This window comes from Danio rerio, chromosome 14 (genome assembly GCF_052040795.2).
Source record: "Danio rerio strain M-AB ecotype USA chromosome 14, GRCz13ab, whole genome shotgun sequence".
NCBI lineage: Eukaryota > Metazoa > Chordata > Actinopteri > Cypriniformes > Danionidae > Danio > Danio rerio.
In genome coordinates, this window is record NC_141034.1 from 11,709,763 (window position 1) to 11,732,496 (window position 22,734).

The 22,734-nt window shown below is 36.1% G+C and overlaps 1 protein-coding gene and 1 long non-coding RNA gene across 7 annotated transcripts in view; both read left to right on the forward strand.

The window, feature by feature from the left end:
* The window catches only part of LOC147840776 (uncharacterized), a 1,215,461-nt gene that overhangs the window by 588,039 nt on the left and 604,688 nt on the right, over nucleotides 1–22,734 (forward strand). The gene's annotated exons all lie outside the window — the stretch shown is intronic.
* nexmifb (neurite extension and migration factor b) overlaps nucleotides 1–22,734 on the forward strand; it is a 156,481-nt gene that overhangs the window by 966 nt on the left and 132,781 nt on the right. The gene's annotated exons all lie outside the window — the stretch shown is intronic.

Sequence of the window (22,734 nt, forward strand, 5' to 3'; positions counted from 1 at the left end):
GTTGAAAATTTTGATTATTTTGAAGAAAGATGAACACCTGTAACCATCGACTTATATAGGAGGAAAAACAAATATTATGGACGTCAATGGTTACAGGTTTTTGGACTTCCTCAAAATATATATATTTTTTGGTTCAGCAGAAGAAAGAAACTCATAAACGTTAAAGATGACAGTAAATGATGACAGATTATTATTTTTTTTTGGGTGAATTATCCTTTTGTTATCAATGTGGTGTAAAAGTCTAGATAAAAAGCTAATCAGGTTTTACAGACACTAAGTGCTTGATTATTATACTAAAATAAAAAATAAAAAAAAATTTTATAAGATCAGTTTTAAAAATTAAATAATAAAGTAAACATGTTAGGCATGGTACGATAACCGTTTTCATGGTATTCCACGGTTTGGAAAAGTCAATGTTTAAAAATCACCAGAATTTTCTGTAATACCATTCCTAGGGTATATGGAAGATTTTTTATGTACTTTTTGTTGTTTTTTAGAACAAAAGTATCTCCAGCAGAAAAAAATATCCAAAGATAACATTTTAAATTGTAAAGAAATCTATGTTTTTGAAGCTAATGAAGACAGCAAAAGTCTATGATTAATTTTCATTGTTTAGCTTGACATGTTTACTGCGCCAAAATATTTTAAATCTTTCAAAGAATAAAATAAATTGTTTTCAAAGACGAAAAAAAAAAGTTTTTTACCCAGACATTTAAAAAGAATATATTTTAGAGCAGTAATCACACTACCGTGATACCATGAAACCGTCATATTTTTATCCAAGGCTATCATACCATCAGAATATTATACCGACCCATGCCTAATACACATGTGTTATTATGCATAAAATAGTTCATTTACTAGCAATGATTATTCAGTTACAGTAAGAAAATGTACTTTTTTTTTTCTTAAATGCTTTAGAATTCAAGAACAAATTCATGCTTAATCAGTAATGACTTGACATTTTTTGGCAGCTTGGCCTTAAAACCTTGCGATCACTCCTGACCTTCAGTGATTATCCATGTTCTGCTTGAGATTTCAATGCTCTGTAGATTTGTGTGGACTATAGAATGTGTTTGAGATGCTGTACTCTTACGTTATATAGGAGTTTTGTGCAGGTTTGATTACATATAGAAACTGTGTGTGTGTAATATTATTAAAGGATAAAAAAAACTGCATTCCGATTGAATACGTTGGCTGTTTTGAGGACCATGTCAGCCCAATCTGTGCCGCTCACTCACTGAGTCACAAGTCTATCAATGGGCTATTTTCTTTTTTTTTTTTTCTTCCAGTGTTTAGTCATAGCGTCTGCTGGTTTTCTTTCCTATGGTTGCCACAACAATGCACCCTATGATGATGGCTATAAGGATGAGTGTTTTTTGAGGGGACCAGATGGCATTGTGAAGTATTTGAACCAAGGGAAAATCACATTTTGCAAGAGAAATTATGTTGTGAAACTGTGTTTTCGCAGCTAAAATGCATCCATTTTTTTCATCACTTTATTCCAGACATTTCATTTCTGGTTCTGAATTTTGTTTTAATCCTCACAATGAAGCATTCCTTTCATTTCACTCATTTTTCCCTCATTGTTATGTTTTTTCATGCATCTCTTCATAAAACATAACATTGAATCTTCAGTTGCATTGATTTGTGTTTGTCTGCGAGCGTTGTCGCTGTTGTTGTGAGCCTATTGTTTTGCGCTTTTAATTGAAAGTCCTTGGCCTGAGGGATTTCTGAAAGCTTCTCTACAACTAAGCTACTGCGGTAGGAAAAATCCCTTATTAGCCACATTACAACAACAGTTTTGCTAAGTGATTATGTAGTGAAAACCTACAGTACCTTTGATGAGTCACAGTAAACTGAGTGATTCAATTTGTAAGACCAAGGCTGATTAATTGGATGATTAATTGGCATTTTGAAATTTCCTGCATCAGTATTTATGCCTGATTAAGCGATTATTGTGCCAATAAACTACCTATAAGCTCCTCTATAATTTAGTTCATATTTATTCTCACACTGGTCTTGTTATTAGAATATTCACTGGCAAGCTCTTAAAAAACTGCCACAGAATGAACATATGGATATGGCTGAATAATAAAGAGTTCAGTATGGAAATGACATATTGTGAGCCTCACACACCTGTTTCCACATTTTCATGTAAATCCCATGAGTGTAAAAACCCAGTGAAAAACAAACCAATCAGAACAAAACACAAACTCTGATGATGGGATCATTAATATGCATGGTTAAGGCTACATTTGATTGGCCACAACTTTTCTATTGAGATTACAACAGTGATTTTTTTTCTATACTTGCATTTTACTTACTATGTATGTATGTGGGAATTTTACTTTGAAAACAATACTGGAATCAAGGTGGATTTGACATGAAGCACAGCTGCAGCCGGTGATGAATGAGATTAGCCGAGCGCAGGTGGGGGCGGAGTTGAAAACGGACCTGTCAAGCCAGACAGCTGGACACTTCGGGACTCAAAGTTGCTGCAGTCATGATGACTGATCACATGGTGTAATCATTTTTTACTTTTTTTTTTATTTATAACAACAAAAGATTTACAAATAAAACAGAATACAGTCTCTACAAACTATAGTTCAATTTTAAACAATAAGGGAAATATAAATTAAATATATAACAATAGCATGAGAGAAATAAGGGGAAACGAGAGGGTAATATAAACAAAAAAAACGAATAGGCCTATTTAAATACAAAGCAATAAGCACAAATTCTAGGAGTATAAACATCACTCTTGGCTAATACGTCTTGTTAAGATATGCTAAAAAGGGGTTTACATTTTTTTACATTTATAGATATAAAACTTTCCAATAAATATTAGTGTAAAACTCAAAACAAGGTGTTGATTAAGTCTTAAACAATGATTAATATTATTTTTTATAATGAAAGCATTCCAAAAAGATTGAACAAGACGACATTCCTAAAATAAGTGAGCTACATTTTCAGTAGAAGTTTACCAGAAAGACCTGGTATAAACGACAGGAAATATATATTTTATAATCCTAAAAATCATTTTATAATTATTTAGTAAAATAGTTATTTAACTTAATTTGTTAAGGAACCTTTATGGTGATAGGATCAATGATGATAATTATTTTGCTACAAGACTGTAAGACTTATTTGATTTAATATTTAGGTTATTTACTAAAGTATATAATTTAAATCGTTCATGGAGCTGAATGCAGTAAATAGTCTGTATAAAAAGATCAAAAATAAACCTGTGCAAACAAGCCAGCCTTTATAATCAGAATTTTTAACAAAACATGATTACTGCAGTAAGATATTTGTAGTCTTTTAATAAACATGATGTGTGCAAGGTAGAGAGGATATAAAAAGTTAATTGTTTGTTTTGAAATTTATGAATTAGAAGTTGTCAAAAAAATTAACCCAAAAAACGTGGTTGTTGTCATGTGGTGAACCTGGCTAATCGTGTAATATCGGTGTCATCATCAGAGCTCGTGCAGTCGCTCTTCAGATGCTGCATGGTCTGAATCCATCGTCTGATCTCGGAGCACTCTTGTGGTACTTTGATGCCACATGTGACAGTCACATGGCATCAGCGCAGCATCAATCTGGATAAAATTTCTAACCAGCATGCTCCGCTTTAAAACAGATTTCGGTTGATTTGCGCAACGCTGCATGAAGTCGAACGCAGCTATAGTTTCAGGAAGTGTAACCAGGCATGGAGTGTCTCATCTTATCACAGCTCGTCATTAGAATGCAAAATTTGGAAAAGAGACTTAAGGTCTCTTTAATTACACTGTAAAATACTGGGTCCCACATAATTCCTTCATATTGTCCTGACACAAATTGATTTAGTTAACCTAATTGTTTTTACAAATTGAAGTCAATTGAAGATTAAAAAAAATTAAGCTCTCTTTCAAAAACTTGACAATTGTGTCAAATCAGATCATTTTAGATAAGTAGTTTAAACATACAGCAAAATATTCTTTTGAGTGTATATTTTATGTTAGTTTAATATATATACTGTGAAATTTGCCACATATGTTTGTAACGAGGCAACAATCACATGTAGACTATAAGTGTTCAATACACATGTATGCGTGATTATTTTTAAAGCTTATATATATATATATATATATATATATATATATATATATATATATATATATATATATATATATATATATATATATATATATATATATATATATATTGGTAACGCCCACACAATATCAAGCTTTAACATCAATAGACATTTGGTTGATTTTTAGGTTGGACATTGATGTCAGCCTGACGTTGGGTTCTGACGTCAACCCGATTTTCATTTCCAAACAACACGCAACATCCCTACGGTATTGGTGTACAACGTCAATGTGATGTCATGTTGATGTCCTGTGCTTGCTGGGTGGTTGCAGAGCACTAGAGCTCCTTAATTTACATCAATATTCCAAATATGGGCAAAAATAAGCTTTTTAATTTGAGGGGTAAATCCAGGGGTCAGTGCACTCTAACCCAATGCACTTTAAAAAGGTCCATTAATCATTTTTATGATATACCATTTGCATTTAACAGTTCATACTGGAATCACTACATACCTGTATGTTCATTCATTCATTCATTCATTCATTCATTCATTCATTCATTCATTCATTCATTCATTCATTCATTCAATTATTCATTTTCCTTAGGCTTAGTCCCTGATTTATCACCAACTATTTCAGTATATGTTTTATGCAGCGGATCCAGCTACAACCCAGTACTGGGATATATATACCTGTATGTGACAAGTCAAATCCTACTTTTCTTTCAGTCCATGTCTTTTTCAACAGCTGTGTTTTCCTATGTAAATGTCACATTGCAGCATGTCTTTTTTCTAGACCGTGGATAAGCTAAGTGAGGCAGAGTGCCGCGGTGAGTCTGTGCTGTAATTAAACAGTGAGGTGAGGTCCATGGGAGATTGTTCAGCTTTTTGATTGCTTTTCATGGCCGGAGGGGGAGACAGCTCAGGCTACTCCTGGGGGACAGAGCCAATGCACAGGCCTCTGTTATTTCATGCTTGTGCTGACTCCCTGAGATCTCCTCATACTGATAGCTCAAGGCACCCTACTGTCTTCTCACCTGGGGCAAAAGTTCAGCTCCCCTGTAAATTAAATCATGGACATATTAATAAGAATTAATCTTTGGCCTTTTTAATATATTCATTTTCATTGGACATTGTCCTATAATTGACTATGGTTTGCAACTGTCGGGTTTGTGGTTTAAATGGTTTTTTATTAGAAATTTTAGCAGATATTTACTCCTGAATACACCTTTTTTTTTAAATATAAACATAAAACTTATATTTGAACAACTAGACATTAAAAAAACAACAACAACTAATACTCATTAAAAATAATAATTAAACAAAAAATAAACATGCATTTCCCCAACCAACCACCCACCAGTGCTATCCAATGGTAAAAGTAAAGGCATGGTAAACATATTAATCACACGCTTGTAGAAAGTAAAAACAAAAGGGCACTACATTGTTTCAAATAACAAAACCTTGTCTATTAGGGTATACAAGATTTTTGTCAGAATAATTAAACTTTTTTATTTCTCAATCCAGGAACATACATAACCGTCAATAAAACATAAATTACAATATCAATCAACAAGATAAAAAGTACAGTACAATATGGCACAATGGAAAAAAAGGAAATAAACAGAAGAGAGGGATGGAAAAGAAAAAAAAATAATGTTTTTTTAAAAAAACAAGCGTTAATTTAACATGACTCATATGGAGATATTAAAAGCAGATCATATTTTGAGAGTTTTTGAAGCTTTCTTATTTTTCGATCCTGAAATCTACTTTTTGTAATTCTCCATATATTTAATGAAGACCACAAGGGAAGGTTTACTATTTGAGAATTTGCATTTTTGAATGTAAAATTCACTTAAGAAAATAATAAAATTTATAAAAAAAAACAACAACATTATTTTCTTTTGTAGGGTTCGAGTTAAAATAACCAAATACATTAATTTTCACTTGAATAAAAAATTCTGGTGGAATCTTCACCTTAACAAAAAAAAAAAAAATTATTCTAAAACTCCTGAATATGATGACATGACCAAAACAAATGTATCACTTTTTCGTCAGCATTCACACAAAAAGAACAACTCAGGTCAGTGTCAAATATAAACTTTTTTATACATTTCTTAACAGGATAAAACCTACTCTATGGATCAGTTATGATAATTTAAGAGTTGGAACTTCTTCTTTTTTTCAAAACAAAAGGGTAAGTTTTTTTGGCAGAGGTCAGCTCATATGAAACAAACTGTTGTCATACTCGTGTAAGTCTCAAAAATTGGAAACTCCAAATATAATTAATATAGGTTCTGGTTCAATCCAAATGTCTAATGTAACTGAAAAAAAATAAATATTTTGTTCCAGAAACTCTGTAATTTGGGAAACATAACATACAGTAGGAATGAGACAGGTTGGAATCTAAAAAATGACTTTTTTCCCAAATTTATTTTGGAATTTCTACAGTAAGTTCTTCATCCCAAGCAGATTTTATAGCTTACAAAGTTAAAATGCTAAGCAATAAATAGTAAGTAATTTATTGTCCTGCTACATTCGTTATTTTATATACATTTATTTATTCATTCATTTTCTTGTCGGCTTAGTCCCTTTATTAATCCGGGGTCGCCACAGTGGAATGAACCGACAACTTATCCAGCACATTTTTACACAGCAGATGCCCTTCCAGCTGCAACCCATTTCTGGGAAACATCCACACACACATTCATACACTACGGACAATTTAGCCTACCCAATTCACCTGTACCGCATGTTTTTGGACTGTGGGGGAAACCGGAGCACCCAGAGGAAACCCACGCAAACGCAGGGAGAACATGCAAACTGTACAAAGAAATGCCAACTGAGCAGAGGATCGAACCAGTGACCTTCTTGCTGTGAGGCAACAGCACTACCTACTGTACCACTGCTTTGCCCAATTTTTATACACATAACCACAAGTTGTTATATCACCATAAAGATAACTGTGTTTATATAAACACTATAAATAAGAAGGACTTCTCTTCACCTTGATCCCCGGACCTGAATGCAGACACATTGGATAGCAGTGCGGCAAGTCCCTTGCCATGTCTATTCCAACCATTAACCCTGCTGGTAATCTGTAGGATTTTAAGCATGTGCGAACAATCGACTGGTTCAAACACAGCAGTAAGGATATATAGGCGATGTGTCTAAACGGGAATGAACTCAACTGATAAAAGACAAAGTCTCATACAGCTCTCAAAAATGCTTGCTGCAAACCAACAGCTTTGCTGTCTCGGCCCTGACAGAATCGTGGGGAAAACATGCAACAACCTCCGAGGATCATGGAAACAAACACATACGACCCGTGTCAGGGCATGTCATTAGCCCCTTTTACACATACAAACCTTTCCGGAAAATTGCCGGCAATTTTCCGGAAAGCTTGTATGTGTGAACAGGTCCTTTTTGAAAATACTGGTAAATTCGTTCTGGCTATTTTCAGGAAAGAAAAGTTGTAACATTACCGGCAATTTGCCGAAATGCTGCGCTGTGTGAATGCAGAAGGAAGATTACTGTAATAAGCGCGTGCACGTCTAGAACGTGCTGACGTGAGACGTCTGCTTTAGCCAATCACAACAGTCAGACGCATTTACGTCCGCGCGGTTTGTGAGAATAAAAACCTTTGAATATTTTTCCAGACCCATTTAGCTGCTAGAAGTTAGTCAGATCACGTTTATATGTTCTACTTAATGCCAACTGTGTAAATAATCATCGATGAGATGCTTATGATAAGCCGTTGTTTGTTTACCTTTAAGCTTTGCGTGTGCCTTTGAAACAGCCTGTGAGCGCCTGCACATGCACATATTATGAACATCTCGACATGCGAAAGTGATCCTGCGAAAGTTGTTCACAATATTGATCATCCACAGAGTTTGTAATTTAGTCAAATGTTTACAAATACAAGCGCAGCCGTTTAAAGCTCATTTGTGGTGAATGATGTCAGAATTTACCGGTATTTTGGAATGGATGTGTGAATGCTCTTTTCCGGAAAATTTCCGTAACGTCCTCGCCTGTGTGAACAGCGCTTTTTTGAATATACCGGTAAAGTAGTTCCGGAAATTTTCCGGATATTTACCGGTATCACTGTGTGAAAGGGGCTATTGGGTCTCAAAACTTGGCAGGTCTGTTTTGCCTTCGGAAAGCATGTGCTTTTATGAATAAAGAAGCAGGGTCTTCTCATAGGATAAGAAAGCGTAGCATGAGTAATAATAAAAAACCGACGCGCCATCACTCCACTAGCAGATTCGCGATAAGTCACCGATTTTCATCCTGCCTCAAAAATTATTTTAAACCCAAAAGATGAAATTTGCTGACAAAAGCTTCAAATTATCCAGTTTTCTCCACAATCAAAGCTAGCATGGACTAACGTCTTAACTGAAGCTCAACACACATACTCAAGCTCAACACACATCTGTTAAAATCTCCAAAATGTATTCCAGGGTGTCTTGAACCTTTAAAAATACAGGCATGATGTGAGCTTAGAGGTTGTAAATTGATGTTGTGTTCTTCTGTTGACACCATCATTACTTCAGCTTATTGGTATTTGCATAAAATAATTTTGTAACATTTTGGGGAGATAAAAAGTACATTTCGCATGATGATGAAAGAGCTTGCAGGGGATGTCCACTCCCATAAAGCATTTTAGATAACATTCAGTTTGCTTCTCACTGCTCTCTTTCTATATACAGTGTTTATAGAAAATTATCATACCCCTTTGTAATAATTTCTTTATTCGTTCTTCGTACAGCCTCAAATCAAATCCCAAATAATCAAAAAAATCAAATAATGTTTCCAGCCTTTGAAATGTTTCAGAAGGCTTCTCCTAACCCGTGCCTTTCTACAACTTTGAAGGTCTTTTGAAAGCAGCGTGTAAAGTGTTAAAAGACTTTCACAGGGTATGATGATTTTTTATAGGCACTGAATGCATGTTTCATTTTGGAATATATTTATGTAACATACACTACTATAGCTGCACGGTGGCGCAGTGGGTAGCACGTTCACCTCACAGCAAGTGTGGAGTTTGCATGTTCTCCCTGTGTTCCCGTGGGTTTCCTCTGAGTGCTCCTGTTTCCCCCACAGTCCAAAGACATGCGCCGTAGGTGAATTGGGTAGGTTAACTTGTCCGTAGTGTATGTGTGTTGCATGTGTGCTGCGTAAAACATACAGTATGCTGGATAAGTGGTTCATTCTGCTGTGGCGACCCTAGATTAATAAAGGGACTAAGCTGAAAAGAAAATGAATGAATGAACATACACTACCTGACAAAAGTCTTGTCACCTCTCCAAGTTGTATAAACAACAAATAATACCTTGACTTCTAGTTGATCATTTGGCATCAGAAGTGTTATTATTTGCTGTTCTTACAACTGGGATCGACGCCAAGACTTTTGTTAGGTATTTAATTCTTATATTGTTTGACCATGATTACAATGTAAGTATTGTTTTGATTTAGAGGTCACATCTAATGAGGCCCTTGCAGGTTTTTTCAATCTCTGAAATCTTCAGAAGATACATGCGGAGCTGGCATAATTTTTGTTTTCTGTAGGATGGTTATCCTGAGGTAGAAACATAGAGTAAATGAAGAAATAAATATGTAGCTGCTCATACAAAGATGAACATACATTTACTTTAATATGGAAATTATAAACTGGAAAAAACATGACATTTGTTTTCTGTGATAAAACAATGTAGGAGCTAAATCATTGAAAGCCTTGTTGGTAAGTAGTTGTATTTTATAGTTAATAACTTATTAGTTAGCTAGTGTAGAGAAGATACAATTGGGTTGCAATATGATCATATGTTCTTAACCTGGTGACAACTCTAACAGCAAATTCGGAACTAACTAGTTTGTTTATTGAAGATGCCGGACAATCAGCTAATAGAGTTTTGCGATGGTTCAGTCTTGAAGTCATAAATGCTTGCACTAGCTTTTTGACATCAGAATTACACAACATATTTCATATGTTGGCAGTGCTGCTAAGGTGGAAGAAGCAGGAAATGTGATTTTGAGTTGCTGTCTAATAAAACACTCAACTCTTTGACTGTGGATGAAGCAATGGTCTTCTGAAGCAATGGTCTTCCACACAGATTCAAATTCTATTCCAGAAGCTTTCTTCTTCAGGTTTTCGGCCCGACATTTCTAGCTTGTCTGAATTTGAAAGAAGAAAATTACACACTTTTATGTCTGTAATGTGTTATTTTGTCATTTCACCTGGTTGTATATATAGCTGAGTATCATCTACTAGGGACGCTCTGATATGGATTTTTGCAGTCGATGATGAGTTCCGATTTCTTGCACCGATTCTGATTTACATAACTTCGCTATTGCATAAAGTGAATTTTCCCTTCAAGTGAAGTTTATTTATAAACTAATTTAGAGGGGAGCTTGTGCTTATGATTGCTAGGGGCTGGATCCGCATTATCCTATTCACAATGCACCAATCAGACGACTCCTAAACTACTACAAATACCCTGGGTTACAATCAGGCCCGGATTGGCTAATCGGGAGGACCGGGAGAATTCCCGGTGGGCCGGTCCGTTTTTTGGCCGCGAGGGCCGGTTTCCCTAGCTCCAGAATCTGTTGCTCTCAGCAGTCACACTTTTTTTAAATAATTTATTTATTTACTTGACCACAGTCTTCTTATTCATTATTTTACTGCAGCTCTGCTCTTTTAATCTATTTTCTCTTAGCCTCGTGACCGACCCGGGTTCGGTCCTCGCCTTCGTAACATTTTTTTTTTCATTTTTATTGTTAAGACATATAATACTGTAAGGGTTGTTGAACATTTGAAGTTCTAAAACAGCTGTTTTTTCAAAAAAAAAAGTGATAGTGTAATTAGAAACTGAATTGGAAATGACCTTATTTTAATAGTCAGTGGTGAACTGAGGTGGGCCGGTCTAAGGCTTGAAACTCCAGGGCTGAAAAAGAGTCTTACTCCGGCCCTGGTTACAATCCACTGCTATCTTCGTTTTGAAGAGTCCCCCCTTCCACCCCTTCTCCTCCTCCTCCTTTCTAGATGGGTGACACGGTGGCCCAGTGCTTAGTCCCTCACAGCAAGAACGTTTCTGGTTCCAGGCTTTACCAAACCAGCAGACGTTTCTGTGCAAAGGTTGCACGTCTCCCCGTGCTCACATGGGTTTTTTCCTGGTTCCCCTGTTTCCTCCCACCGTCCAAAAACATGCAACTTAAGTTAACTGAATAATCCAAATCAGCACCACAGACATGCTCCTAGTATTTAGTTCTTTCTCAAGAGCAATCACTTACTGTCCATTGGTTATTACAGCAGGGGAGTTCTCGAGATCTACCTGAGCTCAAACTCCCCTCCCGCCTTGCAACGGGAGGGAGCCCCGGTATCGAGGATGTTATGAGTTCAGGGCTCTCTCCCGGGACGGCATGCCAAACAAGCTTTAAAATCAATCATCAGCTAAGTGTGAACTCTTAAAATATGATAAAGTGGAGATCTCTCCTTAATTGAGGATGCTAAAATATCCCTTAAACATATCTCTTATTACTATTTAGTGTAATGGTTGAAGCAGCTTTACTGAAAATTATAGATAAAACAGATAATACATTGTTTTTGGAAACATTTCAAATGATGAAGGAATAATTCAGCATGAAGAAAAAGTTTTGCAGTCAAATTTGAAGCATAAAATGTTAAGATGCACACCTGTAAATCCATTACTTCTTCTTTCCTGAAAGAAAATGGGTGTATAAACTACTGTTTATTGCAAAAAGTATATTACAAGTTATATTATTAAATATATTAAAGTAAAAAAAGTTGCATGTTTTTTATTTCCCTATAGAGCCAGGTTTTGGTAAACTTGCAATAGTAAAAAACATAGAACTTTCAGTTCTTATATGTAAAAAGGCCTAAATACAAGTGAGTTTGCAAGGCCATTCAAATATTTTGCTCATCTCCAACTATTGATAGCAGCAGAATGATCGCAGGTCCGGACAGCTGCTGTGTTGGGAGCGCAGAGATAACTTACGCCTAATCAAATCATGAAATGTAATTTTCAGCCGATACTGATCAAATTGTTGAATAACTACATTACCATTAGTGGTTGGGATGCACAGGAAAAAAACCCAAAAAGCCATTCTGGTGGCATCCTTACATGATTTTTAATTTACAATCTCTTCACTGCTGCTATACAGCATTTATTTTTGTGTGTGTTGTTATTCTGACCCGAAGTGACAAACGAGCTTTGTGCTCATGCTCCCCTGACATCTCTTGTAACTAGACGACCATCAAGCGTTTTCTCAGAGGATCACAAACAGAAAAAAAAAACATTGCTGCAGCTCCGATGCAAATTTATGGAGAAAAGTGAAAAGCGCTGCAGTGTCTGAGGTAATTAGTCTGCCGTTATTACTTAAATGTGGATATTCCATACAAAGTGGGAAGTAGATTGGTTTGTTCTACTTGCATGAATCACGGTACGCTCTCTACATTTGGAAAACTTGAGATGTTTTTAACTAGGCTCGGCTACAAAAGTGCAAAGTTCCTGTGCAGCGCTTGCACAACTTGTGCACATTGCTTCAATGAGCGCGTCATCAATGGAAATTTGCGAGTGGAAAATGGAAGTTGCGCGCCTCTATTGGAAATGACAAAGCTAAGCTTGTTGCCATTGCTTCCAAGGATTGTGCTCAGCAGCCACATTTTAATAAAATTACCATACCATACCCAAACTTTATACTAGAGGTTGGCATTTTTTGCAGCTGTACCTCAGGAGCCATGGGACCCGACCAGATTTCTTGCAGCGTGGAAATAAATTTCCAAGTAAAGCGAGGTAGCGGTCGGTAACTGGTGTAATTTTGGATGGGAGTGGGTGGCCTAACAATATCGCTCCCAACTCCTGAGCGAGCGAGCACGCGTATGTATGTGCGTGAATGAGAGAGTGTGGTGCTGTGTTTAGCTTGTTTGTTGCTGTCTGTGAACTCTTCAGTACAGTAGTATAATTGGCATTTTAGATCATAATGGTGCATCATAGTCACAAAACAGTTTGGGGTATACTAGGACTGGGTGATAACCCGAAACGTAATAGAAATCGACAATCGACATTCTGAACGTATAATTGATCTATTTTTTTTTTTTTTTTGTTATTACTTTCCCTACTTTGTGTGGGGTCATGTGACCTTGCTCTGTTAAGCCTTTAAGCCTGATTCATACTTTTGCAGCCACATCTGATCAAGTAGGACGATGAACCCATTCTTGAGCTTCACTTTGCACTTAACAGATGATCAGAAGCTTCGCTCGAGATGCTTTGAGACGGCATGTTCCATTACATTAATGTTATTATTTACATTAAAATATTTGTATACAGAAGATGCAAGAAACGCACTGTTTAAAATACTATTTACAGGATATATAAGAGTTATTTTATTTAGAAGAGATACTGCTTATTTTCTACATTTGATATTAACAACATTGAAAATACTTTTCTGTGTTTCCAAAAGTGCAAGTTATTTATTCACTTTTTATAAGAAAGAGTGACTGTTCGTTTTAGGCAATGTGTGTTTTAATTTCAGCTAATCAATGGTGGTGTTCAATAAATAATCATAGTAGTTTTCTTCGATTAATTTAAAATCAAGTAACACCCTTCATTCAAAAATCTCTCACTTGTAATATGTGAGCATATTTATGTCTGACAGTCACCCAGTTTACTCTGTTCGCTCTGCCAAAGTCGGTCCTGAAACTCACACCCTGACCATTCACCTCATCCATCTCCAGTGTTTCTCCTCTTCCAGCGTCTCTGTGTTTCTATTGCTTTACGTCTTCCTGGATTCCCTCTATGGCTGTTTCTCAATTCCAAGAAAGTAGAGAATGGACCTGCGTTCTTGTGGAGACCGGTCTTGCCAGGTGTCCTCGGAAGAACAAATTCGGAAGACGAATTCACGTGTCTTGTAAGAAGTGAGATGCTTTGTTTTTCTCTGGTTCTTCCTGATGGTCACATGACCTTAACATTTTTTTAATGGAAAATTATTTAAACATTACAGCATTCAAACATCGATTTATTGGTCTTCCCCTTTTTAAAATATATACTGTGCATGAAGACCTTACAAATATACATTGCACAATACAAATAAAACAGATTTTATTACGAATTTTAGCAAATAAACACCCTTAATGTGTTCATGCCTTTATAAAGATTTTCATGGTAATGTTTATATTCACTGTTTCATTTAGGGAAACTCCTGAGATAAATAAGTTAAATCTCTGAACTTTAATAATAAATCTGTATAAAATGCTGCGCTTGCCTCCTCCATTCACAATGACTTCTGGAACTTCAAGAGTGAGTTCAGTGCTCAAGTCTTCATCAGTGTGTCCTTGATATCAAGAACACATCCGGGAACTTTCACACGTCCTCTGTGTTTGCGGTCTTGAGTATTGAAACTGAAATTTGGCAGCTGATGATGACGTTACACGAGGACACAAGATCGCTGAAGAACGCATATTAAGAAAAAGCCTATGTGTCTGCAATTACTATTCTTTAAAACATCACAATGTCCTTTCCTGCAATATCTGAATATATATTCTGTGCAAAATTCTTTATAGATATCCAGTTCTTTGTAATGGTGGTCACAAAAAAAATAAATAAATAAATTACACCTATATAAGTAACCCAAACAAGATTATATGTCTTAACACTATATATATATATATATATAAAAAAAAAAAACTACTTAGGTGAGGTTCGAACTCGGGTCGGCAGCATCGTAACGCAACGCGCTGACCAGTTTTCAATTCAAGTTATGTCAGATTTATTAATGTAGGGAATTGTATGATTCTCAGGTGTAATATTCATTAATATTAATTATTCAAATTCTTATTTTCACTCAATGACAATCCTACCTGCCCATTATAGTGTCCTGAGCTCATGATTGGTGCTTGGTAATGTTACGGGGCCTGGCTCATCCTGTTAGCAGCAAACTGGACAAGAGGCTGCTGCTGTGGAAGAGCTACAGAACAAAAAAACGTTCGGTACATAAACGGTGGTTTGCAGACATGGTTGCTTTCCACTGCTCCTAACTTGAAACAAACTCCTAACAAAAACAACCAATTTACACTTTTTAGTGAAATATAGGTGTCCTATTAGTGTTTTTAGCAGTGTGGGACACATATACGACTGTCAACAGCTCAAAAAATGTGTTTTGGTGTTTCGTGACCCTTTAATAATTTGTTACAATGTACTTATTGTGTAAATACATGTTTTTTACATTGTACTTATGCTTAATTAAATACCTGTGTGTAATTACATCTGTATGACATCTGTATACATCTGTATACAGTTGACCAACCCTTATACTGTACCTTAGCCCTCCCTTAAATCTACCAATACCACCAATCCTGTCCATAACCTGACCTGTATCCCAACTCAAAAGCACCAGAAGTGTTCTGCAATACATTTTTAACACGGTAAGTACATTGTAATTATTTTTTAAAGCAAGTACAAAGTAGTTAAGGACACTTAATATAAAGTGGGACCAAATAAATAAATGAAAAAAGTGCCACTGCTGAGAGTGCAAGAAGCTAGGGACATCGGCCCTTGTGGCAAAAAAACAGACCGGCCCACCAGGAATTCTCCTGGTCCTCTGGATTAGCCAATCTGGGCCTGCCCTAGGGCATACTAGTCTTGTAGTTGTTTGTTTTTTCATGATGTTCAGGGTTCTACAACTGCCTCTAATCTATGATATCCTCTGCTTGACTTTGGGCATTTTCTAATGATTTATTTATTCATTATTGACTTTTGGTTGGGATCTCATGCGATTACAACTGAATCAATTCCTTCAGCATTGCTGTATAGCTACTTCCAGTTCTCTGGCAATCAACACACATTTCTGCTCATTCTTGGCACAAGCTAAAGTGCATGTCTTTGTTTCCCTCACATTTAAAATGATATTTAAATAGTGCGCACACTGAATAGGCTGTGACTGGTGTAACTGTACACATCTCTCTCTCTCTGATGTGATAATTTTGTGTGAAAGCGAACATCAAAATAAGCAGAGCTGTTGGGCTGGAGTAGCTCTTGATGGAACTGTGTTTTTTTTCTATTGTGAATGGTGTGGTGGTTTTACGCTACATGCAAATTGCTGGGCTGTAGTGTGGTCAAGAGCTTTTGATGAAATCACATTCTAACCATGTGCGACTCTGAGGGTTGTCAACAGTGTGGTGATTCACAGATGACTGCAGGTGCAATGCGATGGCTGATTTCATCAAAACAATAGGCAAAAATCACAAAGTGTATAGTCTTTTCTTGATGAAATATGATTGTAATTGCATTTGTGTAGAGATGGAAAGCTGCTGTGCAATTAAAAAGAAAACATCATCATGATGTGCAGCCAGGAATCCAAATTTGCCCTGTGTTGCACTGTTATAAATGTTTCTAACACTGCCAGAGCATGTTCTTGAAGTTAAAAAAGAGTCACCCAAACACACAAATTCTGTCATTATTTACTCAGCCTTGAGTTCTTTTTGACATTAGACATTTGCCTTTCTGATTGGATCAATATTAAGTAGCCTACACACACAGTTCAGTCCTGCATCCTCTCCTTGTAAGTTCAGACTTCGCAAGTTTAATATGGAAAACAAACTCCCGAGGACACATCAGGTAAATCTTCAAAGGGAACACAGTGTACTTTATATTATATAATATATAATATTTAAAATTATATATTTATAATATTTATATCATTATAATATAATGTTATTTTAACATTAATGTTCCTTATCATTCTGGAACATTCATGGAATGTTCCAGAACGAAAGTGAAAATGGCTAACTGCAGTTAAAGTCGACAAATTAAAAATTAGACATAACATGTAAAACAGTATCATGAAAGGAACATTCAGAAAGGCAACTCATGTAAACACCTTAATCATATTATTGTCTTATTCAGATTAAGGCAAATAATTTGATTACTGATGTCCATGTAAACATAGTCTATGAAACATGCCTCCTCCCACACTTGGAAAACAAACTGATTCACTGGGCATAAAAATCATATTCATGTTCACACAAACTTTGATAAAAGATTGACTGTGTGGTTCCTTTCACAGAGGCTCAGGGTAGTTTTATCAAAATGTATTTATATTTATGCAAATCATGTAACCAGATCCAGATATATGGCATTTCTTATGTACTGCAGTAAACTTGTTCAGTAACTTGTGTAGCATTCTTAAGAAATAATGGCATGGTTGCTTTAGCAAAAACGTATATACTGTATTTTACTTGGCGGCACAGTGGCTCAGTGTTTAACACTGCCACCTCTCAGCAAGAAGGGCGCCAGTTCGATTTCTTGCTGGTCCAGTTGGCATTTCTGTGTGGAGTTCTCTCCGTGTTCTCATGGGTTTTCCTCCGGGGGCTCCGGTTTCCCCCACAATCCAAAGACAAGTGCTGTAGGTTAATTGAATACACTAAATTGGCTGTAATGTATGAGTGTGTATAAGTGTATCAGTTTTGGCTTGTGGCTGGAAGGGCATCTGCTGCGTAAAACATATGCCAGAATAGTTGGCGGTTCATTCCACTGTGGAGACCTCTGAAATAGAGGCTAAGCGGAATAAAAATGAATGAATGAATGAATGTATTTTACTGCTGATTTCAGCAGATTAGCTTTACGTTTGGTCTTGATGTTGTTGTTATGTTATCTTCAAAGGTGATAGAGCGTAAACATTGTAATGCCACTCACTGGATAATTCATTTCTAAGCTACTGTGATGCATACAGCAATCAGCATAGTAAAACCAGATTCACATGTACTGTATCTGTAGTTTTGTATCACAAAATAATAGATAACACACTTCTATAGATGTATTTTGAATACATACAGTATATTCTTAAGAACTGTGGTAAATACAAAGCCAAAATACAGATTTTACTGTCTGTAATGCATCTACAGAGGCTTTACAGAAAGACCTGTGCTTCATCTTGGGGGTTTTAATTGTGTGCTCGGTGGCGTTTTCATTACCCAACCCCCCATCATCAGTGGACTGCAGTGACACTAGAGTCTTTGTGTCTCTCAGCCGGCTCTGGTTTCAGGATCTGCCACTGGAGTGGTGGATCGGGTCAGAGAGGCTGTCTTCAAACATCACCAAATAAGCAGCAAAAAACGAGCAGTTTAACAGTGTTTCATGCTCCTCACTTGTCTTCTTTTATAAAGGTTTGATGTCTGTTAACTTGTATTAGACCATACATTAGATGTCAAGCAAACAAAATATATGAGAAGTGTTAATGTGTCTTGTGGGTTTACTTTATTGGTCAGCTTTTCAGTGCATTTAGTTGAATGGTGCTCTTATTAGTGCAAGACTAAAACCTGTAACATAACTCAACTCTTAAAAGGAAACAGGGGTGCGTTTCTGAAAACCATTGTTAGCCAACTAAGATCACAAGTTCTGTCGTTACAAACATAGTTTGTTGATTGGTGTTTCCCAAATTCATCATTCCAACAAGCATTCGAAAGCTGCGTCGCAAACTTGCCTCTGGAGCAATAGTTAGAAACATAGTTCCCGGATATGTTCTATTCCTCGTTATCCTCACTATGCCCTATTCATTTAAAACATTCTGTCATTTAAACTTGGAATTATTTAAAAAGGCATTTAAGTCATCTCTCTTAGGTGTAATTTGCTTTCAAAGTATTTCTACAGTACAGTTTTAGCGATCTTCATGTTTACAAATGTGCTCCCTTTGCAGTGTGCTCACATTTGTGCAAGTGAAGCTCGCTTGCTAAGTGGTCTGTTTCACGCAGAATGCTCACTTGTGGCCTCAAACCATATCAATATAAACAATATTGGATAATACCGCATCGCATTGAGAAATCATATCAATTTATCCAGAGAACCCGATATACCGCCCAGCCCTAAATAACTTGTCACCCATGTCAAGCTGAATTTCAAGTAAAAACACCAGCACCAGGGATTTTACGGTTCCCACTTCAAAACAAATCAAAAGTAGGATTCTGTAGTGATCTACCCTGCTGTTGCTCCCTTCCTCCTCATCCCTGTCTATGAGGCGCAGTTTTTGGTAACACTTTATAATAACTACACACTATAAATCATTTATTAAGTATTAGAAAATAATGAATTCATTTTCTGTTAAGCATACATTAATAAACATTAGCAAGCAGTTTATAACTGCAGCTACAAATGCTGTATTCTTGACTAATAAGCACCTGTTTAATGTGCTTAATAATTGTATTTTCATTCTTAGTAAATGATTTATTTTTCATTACTAAATTAAGTATCACATTATTTACAAACCAGTTGTATTTAAGAGTAGTTGAGGGTTTTTAGGATCATTCAGAATGAGTTAGTAAATGATTAATAAACTATTGAAATCAACATTTGTATATCTTATTATTTAGGCATATACTAATTGTTAATTAATATATCAATAAATGCTTCATTAACTCAACTTCACACAGTTTTGTGACCTAATTTAAAGTGAGGACTATTTATGCTTTATAAATCCCCTAAAAATGACAAATAAAGGCTCAGAATCCAATGAACAATAATCTTTGCAATCTTTTCTAAAAAGTAAAATTACTGTAAAGTTTAAACATTGCTGATTAACAGGAGTGTCAAAATACGACACCCAACTAGATAAAACAACAACAACAATATAATTAACAATATAAGATGCAATGTGTAAACTCTACAGTGATTTCACTTTAGATAAGGTTGCAAAGATTTATTTTTCATTTAAAGTACAGTTTCATTTGTGTATAAAGTGTTATCCAGTTTTTAAAAAAAAAAAATTATAATCAAATGTCCCTGTGTCGCGTGACATGACGAATCAATTATGAAATTTGTTGCCAAAGCTTTTAGTAATTGATTTGTTGTCGCAGCCCTAAAGTACACTTTTAAAGCAACTCAGGTGCCATTTTTTTTTATAATCAGGCAGATTCCAAGACAGAACTGTTTGTTAAAGGTTTGCAGCAAATACATCCGTTACAGTTAACTGTCTAAACCTGACAATGTTTTTTAATTGGTGGTTTGTGACTCTATTTTGACGGTCCATGCGCAAAGCGGAAAGCGCAGGGCGCAAACGCATTAAGGGCGTGTTGGAATCCGTTTTAGCTAATTTAAAGACAGTAAAATCCGCTTTAAGCCGTGGCGCATGGTCTAAAAGGGTTGAGTTTATTTTCTTTATGAATTATAGGTGTGTTTTGAGAATCAACCAATCAGAGTCTCATCTCCCATTCCCTTTAAGAGCCAGTTGCGTCGCGCCATGAGCGCATTTGCTATGTACATGATGTAAAGTAAGTGGAAGTGGAAAAACTGAACATTTCACTAGCAAGAAAATAGTTAAACAGAGCATCTACAGCGCGAGAATGAGAGAGAAGGCATCTCATAATTCACTTTCACTTTCGCTCTCGTGGATAGGGAAACCTTGTATGCACAGACATCAATTAGCCTATAAATAATTAATTTTGTTTGTTAAGTGCAAAGATTTGTTTCAAAACTATTTATGAATTTAGTTCTAATTTCCAGCAAACAAATAAATGAACAACAATAACAAAGTGTGTTCAAAAACCTGAGTTATATCCTAAAACACATGCTGTGCCTGATATGGTCTAAAACCTGCCGGTGGACAAATCTAAGCTTGTTTTTAATAAAACTAATATAAATATGGATATAATAAATAATACTACTAATATTATTAACATTTTACCAAAGCAAATTAAATTAACTGAAAAAGCCTCCCGAGATGAAAAAGGATTCAAGGCAGTGGTTTTTAAATTTATGTAGGCTAGAAAATAATATGTTTTATAATATTTTAGTCCTTTATATTTATATCCTATATATAAATCCTTAATATTTTAATTCTTTTTTATATGTAAAGATATTTGCGTATTGCTCTACATCTTGTGTGTATTAAGCAGTGTGTAAGCGAGACGCACTCTGCGCCAGACTTTAGACCGACTTTGTTCTGGTCTACAGAAGTTTCTCAAAATAGCAACGCACCAAAACACGCCTGCTTTTTTAGACCAGAACGCCTATGGGCTCACATATGAGCGCAAATGCCTTTGCTATTTAAACAGAGTGGCACAAAACATTAAAATGACTCTTGCGCAGAGCCAAAACTAGCAAATAACAATTACGTCATGCCTTGCGCCACATTGCGCCGGGTGTATGATAGGGCCCTTGATGTAAGAAAGTTTGCACACATGCATTACTGAATGGTTTTGCAGAAAACAAGGCATTCATTACAGAGTTTGATTGCACAGTAAGCCATCATAGCTCCCAGGCCTAACGTGGACCCTTCCTGTAAACTGTGTCTCATCTCTCACTGTAGGCAGTGAGGTTTTCACCTGTTTGTAGGCTCATTCTTAGCCAGGAAGCTTCAGCCAGCTGGCAGACAGGGCTGTCATCAGCATGCGGTGGCACGCTGGGACCTGTCAAGGGTTTGTTTCTCCACCTCACTGACACAACCTCACTGGACTATTTCAAACACACCACATGATCCAACGAGGGTTTGCAGAGGAAGAGAAGGAAAACCTCTTTTTATTCATTATTAACCTACAGATCTGCTCCAGCGTTTTCAGCATCGCCAATTAATTCTCTATTAAGGCCTGCATTTGCTTCCTGATGAATCAAATAAAAGGCAAATCACTTGATGTGGCATGTTAATTAGTAATTGTGTTAATAATTTTGGTAGTTATAGTGTGACTCACATATTAATCATTGCACATGATTCGATGACAACAATTCTGTTTGAAATCCTACCTAGCCCTGTAAGTTACTACATTTTATGTAGGGCAGCATTGCATACCTCCTTTATTGATTTATTTTGGGGGGATGGTGGGGGTGGTATTACGTTTTTGGTTTAGCAACATGCTGTTATTGATATCTGTTGATCACTATTGATGAGCAGCATTGGCCTTTATGACAGCTGGTGGTTTAGTCGATCATAAAAGCCATGGTTCATTTCACATTGTGGTTTTTGAGGTATGGATCTGATGAATTTGGATGAATTGTTTAATATAAAAAGTATAGATTGCTTTCAATTTCTTACAAGAAAACTCTACAAAAATAACAGATGTAACCACTTTATATAAGCTGAATTTAAACAAACAAGTTAAGTTAAACATTACTAAATATAATTTCTTTGTTTAAATTCAGCCCATTTACATTGTTTACAGGCGACGCAGTGGTGCAGTAGGTAAGTGCTGTCGCCTCACAGCAAGAAGGTCGCTGGTTCGAGCCTCAGCTGGGTCAGTTGGCGTTTCTGTGTGGAGTTTGCATGTTCTCCCTGCTTTCACGTGGGTTTCCTGCGGATGCTCCAGTTTCCCCCACAGTCCAAAGACATGCAGTAGAGGTGAATTGGGTAGGCTAAATTGTCCATGGATGAATGTGAATGAGTGTGTATGGATGTGTCCCAGAGATGGAAGTGAAGGGCATCCGCTGCGTAAAACATGTGCTGGATAAGTTGGCGGTTCATTCTGCTGTGGTGACCCCAGATTAATAAAGGGACTAAGCTTAGAAAATAAATAAATTGTTTACAACCACTTACCTTTAAAAAAAATAAGTAAATCCAATAATCATTTTTCAGTGCTATAGTATAAAAAGATCACCAACCTGCAGAATAAATGCTATTTTTCAAATAAATTACAGTTATTAATAATAATGTCTATTATTAATTGTTAC